This window comes from Morone saxatilis, unplaced genomic scaffold (assembly GCF_004916995.1).
Source record: "Morone saxatilis isolate NCDOM2014 unplaced genomic scaffold, NCSU_SB_2.0 Contig5, whole genome shotgun sequence".
Taxonomy (NCBI): Eukaryota; Metazoa; Chordata; class Actinopteri; family Moronidae; genus Morone; species Morone saxatilis.
The window spans coordinates 7,185,939-7,193,483 of record NW_023340095.1 but is presented as its reverse complement, the minus strand read 5'-3'; the positions used below and the strand labels follow the sequence as shown (position 1 = coordinate 7,193,483).

General features: G+C 40.5%; 1 protein-coding gene across 3 annotated transcripts in view; it reads left to right on the top strand.

Annotated features, from left to right (window-relative positions):
• Window positions 1-7,545, top strand: part of pard3bb (par-3 family cell polarity regulator beta b) — a 197,293-nt gene that overhangs the window by 2,808 nt on the left and 186,940 nt on the right. The window lies entirely within an intron of this gene.

The window sequence follows — 7,545 nt, the reverse complement described above, 5'->3', positions numbered from 1 at the left end:
TTTTTTTTTTTTTTTTTGCCTCTTAATCTGCTTTCATCTACCTGTACATTAGCCCTCCCTCCTTGTGTTTTGGCCCTGTTCATCTCACAAGTACTTCGCCTCTTCACCTTCCACATAGCTCTCCACACAGCTCTCCACGTAGCTGGAACCCTCACTTCTCTTTCATTTGAACTCGTCTTCCTCTTTGAACAGTTCCTACTTCACCTCCTGTTCTCCTTTATGTGGTAACTCTGTTCTGCCTAGAAGTAGAGATCAATAGCTTACATTTTAAATTTAAAGTCTCTAAACTAACAACAACGCGGTATAGGCAGGAGCAAAGTGTACCGCTTTAGGTCCAGGTAATGTCATTTTAAGTGTTAAAATTTACTTGACTTAACTTCTCACTTTTTGTGTAAGGAAATATAAACATGAATGATATACTATTTTGCATATTTTATAAAAAGGACAAACCAGTGGACATTTGTGGAAATGTTGTTGAAGCTTTAAGCTCCTGGGTGGGCGTTTCCAACCGCAGCTGTTGGCTGACATCTGAGGGCCTGCTTTTTCGCAGCAGACATTTTGGTATGTTGTAGCAGGAAAAGCATTTCTTGCATGTAATTGATAACTGCTTTCCATTTAGGCGAGCTAGTCCCAGTGTCCTAGTGTTGTGCATACTGGCTCACTGGGAAAAATTTCACAAACGGTGGCTCAGTTCCATCATTAGTGAAATTTGTTCCAACTAGCTACCACTCAGAAAATATACCTGTTTCACAGCTGCCTTTTTTTTACCAAATAGTAGGGTAGACACAGGTGTAACCAGTGCTAATGAAGGTTTTGTTCCGTCCAGGTCGAACCTTAATTAAGGTAAATAATTAATTAGTCATCATTGGTAACACCTGTGTTAACCCCACTATTTCATGTCAAAATGGCTGCTGTGAAAAAGGTCTATGGTAGCTATGTAGCTGTGATTACCACTAGACGTCACCTGCTGAGTCATCAACAGCTCCTTCAGTGTTGTGATTGTCCCATAGTTTATAAAGGAGGAGCAGTAGCTATTGTTTCTTTCATGGGTCCAGTTGTGGAGACGGCCGATGACCGGACTGTATCCTCATTACGCCGCAAGTAACCTTGTTATTTGAGTCACGACAAATATCAATATAAAAGCAGATAGGACTAAGTAGTGCTTAACAAGTAACAATGTCAGCCCCAAACTGGTTAACTGCCTCTGGACCTGAAGTGAATACCCAAGCCAGATATAACCCCAGTGAAACTGCCAGTACTGACATCATCACGCCCCCTGGATGACACTAATGTAGGGGACACAGAAAATTACATTTATTAATTTTGGTAATTTACATAAGTCAAAGCAAACACCAAGGAGATTCTGATTTCTTAGGAAAAAATCATATTTTTCAGTTTGACTTTAACTTTTAGGGGGAAAAAAATGTAAAAGATGTTACTGCTCTTGTGTTAGACCTAAGATAAAGTGCACTGCAACATGGTGTGTCAGTTTACCTTAGGCCTAACACAAGAGCAGTAACATTTTAGATGTTATTAATGTTCACTGAGACACAGAGTGAGTGCTCCAGGTGTGTTTTCCTGCAGCTACGTGTGTGTAATGATGCACCTCCCCGCTCTATCGATTAGCCCTCCCAGTGTTTAAATACTTTGTTTCCTGTGTGTGAATGAAACGCTTTGTTAAGCACATGCACACTGTGTTTGTTCTGGCCCGCTCTGCTTCGGCTCCTCTTCTTCTTTCTCCTCTCTGTATCATCTGTTTTCTTTCTCTCTTCCCTACACCTTTGTCAGCACTCGCCGTTTCCCTTTGTAGTTTCTGTTTTTACTTCTCCTTCCGCTGTCATTCTTCCCACTTTTTAAAAGTTTTGGTCTCTTTCTCTTCTCCTTTGTTGTTGTTTGACATTTTAAATATTCACCTTTTTGTTCACTTTTTCCATACTCCCTTTTTACCTCCGTTGACTGCCTCTTCCTGACCCTCTATCTCCCCGTTCCCTCTCGTTCCTGCTCTCTAGGATGGAGAATAGGTATTCTCCTTAATTGCTTCATCTCACCCCCTCTTCTCCGTTTGTATTTGTTTTTGTGTATTTTTCTTGCTCTCGTCCCATCACTCAGTCATTTCCCTGCAACGCTAATCTGTTGTAGCTGTGTAATTATGGCTGTTAATGTGTTCCAGGATTAGAAAGCCAGGATATGTGTGTGTGTTGTAGAGCGGTCCAGTCCCTAATCCTCCCTCCCAGTGCTGCAAATCATGTTTTTAAATTGTCACAGAGACAGCTCGCTTTCTCTCCGTCTCCCTCTCCCTCTTCCCCTCCCCCCCAGCTGCTTCATCCTACTGAGAAAGTATGCTGCTTGTATTAAAAACATTTTTTAATCTCGTGTGCTCCTGCGTACATCCACTGTAGCTAACTGACTCTTATCAGCTGCTGCTTTGTGAGGAGTTCCCACAGGGGTGCTTAAGAGGAGCTAACTCTTGGAATAGACATTAAAGCTACGTTTTAGTGAGGGGATCCTTGAGGTTTAGTCTTAAGTTGCGTTTCAGAGAGGATTTATTTAGCGTTTTAGTTGCACTGATTTATAGTTTTAGTTTCACATTGATCACAGCCTAATTATTAGTTTTCTTTTACCCCTTTGTGTTACCCAGTATGGAACCAAAGGGGGTTAAACGAGACAAGTGGAAGGTAGTAAGAGGGTGCTGATATATTTGTATGTAGGATACACCAGACTTTTGTTATACTACTGCGTAGAAAAGTCTCTCCCAAATATTGAAAGGTATGCCTTGTTACCACAACTTGCAGACAATATACATGTATAGCTTATAAGTCAGCTGAGACAGAGCACAATGGAATAAACTCTAAAAAGAAATGGAATTTGATTCGGTTTAATATAGCCAGTAACAATCTACTGAAGCATGCCTTGACATTTGGCTCCAATGCAAACATTCAGAGGGGTTCAGGAGACCACTTTAATATACAGAATGCTAAGCTGAAGGTTGAAGGTCTACTGTTGAAGTGTGAAATGTCTTTATAGATAACTCAGTCATTAGCCTGTCACTCAGCAAGTGTGTGATTATTAGGTTAATTGTCATTCACCTCACTCAGTAAATCAAGGAACCAAGTGCACCATGATCTGTAATTATTTGTTATAAAACCAAGAAGCTAAAGCATCTTGGTGACAGCTATAATATGGAGCTATTACTGTTGATACTTGAACATGGAGGCCGAGCAGAAATAGTGGTAGGGGGAAAAGGAGGATGAGTAGTATCAAATAATAAATTAAACAATAATACACAAGGTTCTTGTAGAGAGTAGCAGGGAGCAAATGAATAAACCTTTAGAAGAAATCAAAACGAAGGTGATGACGTAAAAAAGGGAGATAGCTGGCATAGCAGGCTGATGAGGAAGTGAAGAAGGAAGGGTGGGAGGAAAGCGGAGGTTGTTTTTCGTGGGGAGTTGTCAGGAAGTTATCAGCTTGTTGACAGACTTCTTAATTACCTTTGGCCAAACAGACAAGTGTGCAGTTATGTGTTTATGGATGTTTGTTTGTGTGGTTTCAGGTTTAGTCTGCAGTATTCTGTGTAATATCAAACTGGACAATCACAACAACATATCAGTAAATTTGTTCAGTTTTTATGTGAAATGTGTTTTGAGTTGCTTCTCTCTAATATATATATGTATATATATGTTTCTGTTATTAGACTGTATTTACATTTGACACTAGGGATAGGAATCGATGAGATTATATTGATACCAGTACCATTATCGACTCTGCTTATCGGTACGATTCTTTATTCGATTCTCTTATTGATTCCTGATCAATTTATTTTCTATGTGGAAAAAAGTAAGCCTGAACACAATGTAGAAACAGAGTGGAGTTATAGTAGTTTTTGTGAAATGAGGGCACACTTTGGACCTTTTTTTGCCTCTCTGCTCCTTTCCTCCTTCTTTTGCAGGCTTCCAGCTGCGTAGATGCATGAGTTGACTTCATTGTTTTGCAGTGCACAGCTGTCAGAAAAAAATAATTCTTGAATTGAAAACCTCAGAAGCACATGATTCTGATGGAACCAGTTCTCGATTCCCATCCCTATTTGACAAAATGCTAAAGGTTTCATATGTGTGGTCCAGATACGGCCACAAGTATAGTAACAAATCGTTAAACAAGTCGCTTTTGTAGGCCGATGGCGTGTATCCACACTTCCACTTGCACATATAGATTGTAAGGTGGATGTGTATGAAAGGGTTCCTGCCTATGTGGGTGTGTGCTGTAGTTTCATTAGCCAGGGTAAGGAATGCTGATGAGGCGTGGCCAAACAAGCTGATAAAATCGTAAAACATCCTGGACCCATGCCAGAGCACAGGCAATTATTTCTGGGAGGAAGGGAGGGAGGGGAAAGGAGGAGACACGTGCTGCCGTTTCTGCAGACAAACCACAGGAATGTGTTGATCAAGCCTTTCACCTATTCTTTTCTGTTTTATTCTCCAAGTTATATAGGGTCTGATGGCACACATGCTTTCCCAAATTAGCCAGACAGGCATGCCATAGCTAGATCATTATATAAGAATAAATGCCTTTGTATGCAGATCATTCTAGCTAATTTTATCATTAGTTAATTTTACCATTTTACTTGCCATAGTAATTGTCAAAGGATGGCTGCTCACCTGTGTTAAAAAGTTAAAACATTCAAATTCATGACTTCTGACTAGTAGTTAAGTTTCTAATGAATTGATTTTGAACCATCAAGATGAACCCAACATTATCTCCTTAGATGAGTGAAGAAACACCTTTTGCACCGCTTCAATTTGAAATGCTGAAATGTTAACATGGTAAGTAATGGTTACCATGGCACCTCCACCAGCTATTTTCTTGCTTTGCTTTTTACAGAAGACAGGCTTTGTTACTGCAGGGTCACAAGACGGGTGAAAGCACAATTTAAGTTGGATTTAGTTATTTTTCCAATAATTTACAGTATGTGCTGCATCAGTACTCACTGCCTTCACTTTGTCCCAATAATACTTAACATTACTGGCATAACTGAGCTGTTTGATGAAATTGCTTGATACTTCCAGACCCGACCGGTTTTGACCTTGGACCTAAATATTAGAAATGTGTTTATTTTTTTTGGGTGGAATGGATGGGAGCTGCCACAGACTCGACCTACGGCGGTATTCAGTCTTCACATTTTGTGTCGACAGCATGAGCTCCAGAGTTTGCTTAAAGTTAACCTTGGATCGCTGTTTTGCGGAGTCCATTTCTTTACACTGCCTCCACTTTTGACAACAGCGTGCATACCAAACTCTTGTGTCAACTGCCAGACTAGAAAGGCTTACTGTTCACAGATAAGGAAAGGGGGGAAGTTATGTTTTAACTCTGGTGGGATTTTACTACAACCTAATAATTTCTAGATCATGAGAGTCAAATACTTAAAATTGCCAAAGATTATCTGTAATAGTATCAGGCGAAACACTGTATTAAGTGCTAATCCCCTTGATTTTCAGATTATATCAGTGTGTTTACAGCTCTTATCTTTAGTCCTACAATATCTGAGCGTCCCTCTAGGTTTTTAAACTGCCAGACCTGGAGGCACAGGGTTTCTGCAGTTCACAAAAATAACATGTAGCACATTATCCATGCACTCCTCCTGAATATCAGATTAGATCAGTGTGCTCATAGGTCTTATCTGTCTACCTCTCGTCTTCTTAGCTGTATGGCTTGCCTACTGTAGCAAGAAATCAAAGAGGGTTGTTGACCTAAAAACAACAGCAGGTGTAGTTTTCCTTCTGTAAGTATAACATAATTTTGTTGTGATTCTTGTGTAATCCTGGCTGACGCTGGAAAGTTTTAACTACAGAGAGAAAATGTGTTTTTCCTCTACAGGGCATGCCGGTAGCTAGAAATGAAATTGATAGGGTTTCAAAACATCACAAATTCTAACGCTAATTGATTAATGTATTGAGTCATGGCCATTAAAAATTACAGACATCTCAAAGTGATGTGAGTGGTGTTTCAAGAAATTGAAATCACACCACCTCACCGCTGTTCACCGTTTGTCCATCTCTGTCTCTGCTCTACGCTCCCTGTCAATTACCAGCTGCCAAATATGGTGCGAGCATGCAGATCTTTCTATAAGTGTGCTGTCATGTCTGAATAAAGCTATAAACAACAATAATGTCTGCGTGACGAAGGGAGGCACACCCATGCTCAGTATATACAGCTCCGTTGCTTCACGTCGTTTCAAACACATAACAAATTCTAGCTATCCTTACATCTGTGCTAAAAAAAAAGAGTTGGGTTTCTGACATTGACAATGTTGCGTGAGGAACATATGGCAGTCTGTAGGTGTGCACGTAGCGAGTGTCAGAGAGAGATGACGAAGAATAGGCGAGCAGTGAAGTTGTCAGTTTAAATGTACAGTGTAAGTTACAGTTTGTAAGTGAATAAAGGCAGCACCTTCCCAAGACCAAAGTAAATCTCCCGTGTGCTGTTTCCCACCCTCTGGAAAACTGAACGGGCTAATCTCTTCGTCGCTTTGAAGATGATGTCAGGTGTGCATGGAGCGGTGGGACTATTCACAGGCGGGTCTGTTGTCTGTGTTTGTGAGGGATTGAGAGAGCAAGAACAGGGCAAGGGGTGGCCGAACAAATCATCACGCTGCGCGGGCCTTTGCGGCGAAATAAGATTTTATGCATTTTACATAGAAACAAAAAAAGATCAATATGTGGTGGTCTGTGTTAATATTGTGGTGGGCCACCACAAATAAATGAATGTATGGGAAACACTGTGATACACAGACTGCTGCTACTGCTAGATTACTAACCACACTAAGTGAGCAAACTGCCCTGAAGCCCCAGATCCCCAGGGTCCCTGAAAAGTCCATGTTTACGATGTATCAATTAGCCTGTTGTAATTTGATGAATTGCTAATTTGTTTGGAACATGCACCTCTATAGAACAATATTAACTGAAATGAAAAGTACAATGGATAGTCGGCTGTGTGAACTGTACTGTGGGGCAGCAGGGGGCCTCAGGGCCCCCCAGGGTGTTGATGTGGACGTGGTGATGAGAGTGGACTTTGTTGACATAAAAGATATTTTTCTTGTGAGCTCACGTAATAGAAGATTAGCTGGAATGTGATATTTGACTGTAAGCAAGACAATGATTTTGCATTCAATGTTTCTCTGTAGTCTTGTTATTCATTACAAGACATTACATTGGAGTATCTTGTGTATCATGCCTTCAGTGAGAATCTTTTAGTGAGAGTGGTGTCTCTTTGTCGAGGCATAGTCCGTAAAGTTGCTTGTACAGCGACTTACTGTTTGTGTGGGGATGATGGATTGAGGACTTGCCATTAAACTAGTATAGGCAAAATGTAAAACTACTTGGAACTCATTCTGAAGCGGTAATAAAAACACTGGTCTCTGTGAGATGTTATGTGGAAAGCTGAGGCCTACAAAAGATAAAAAATAATTTACATGACAATTTGGCATTGAAATTTTCCTTAGTAATCATAAAAACACTCACATGTGCTGTCCCAGAGTTAATATGCCCCAAAACC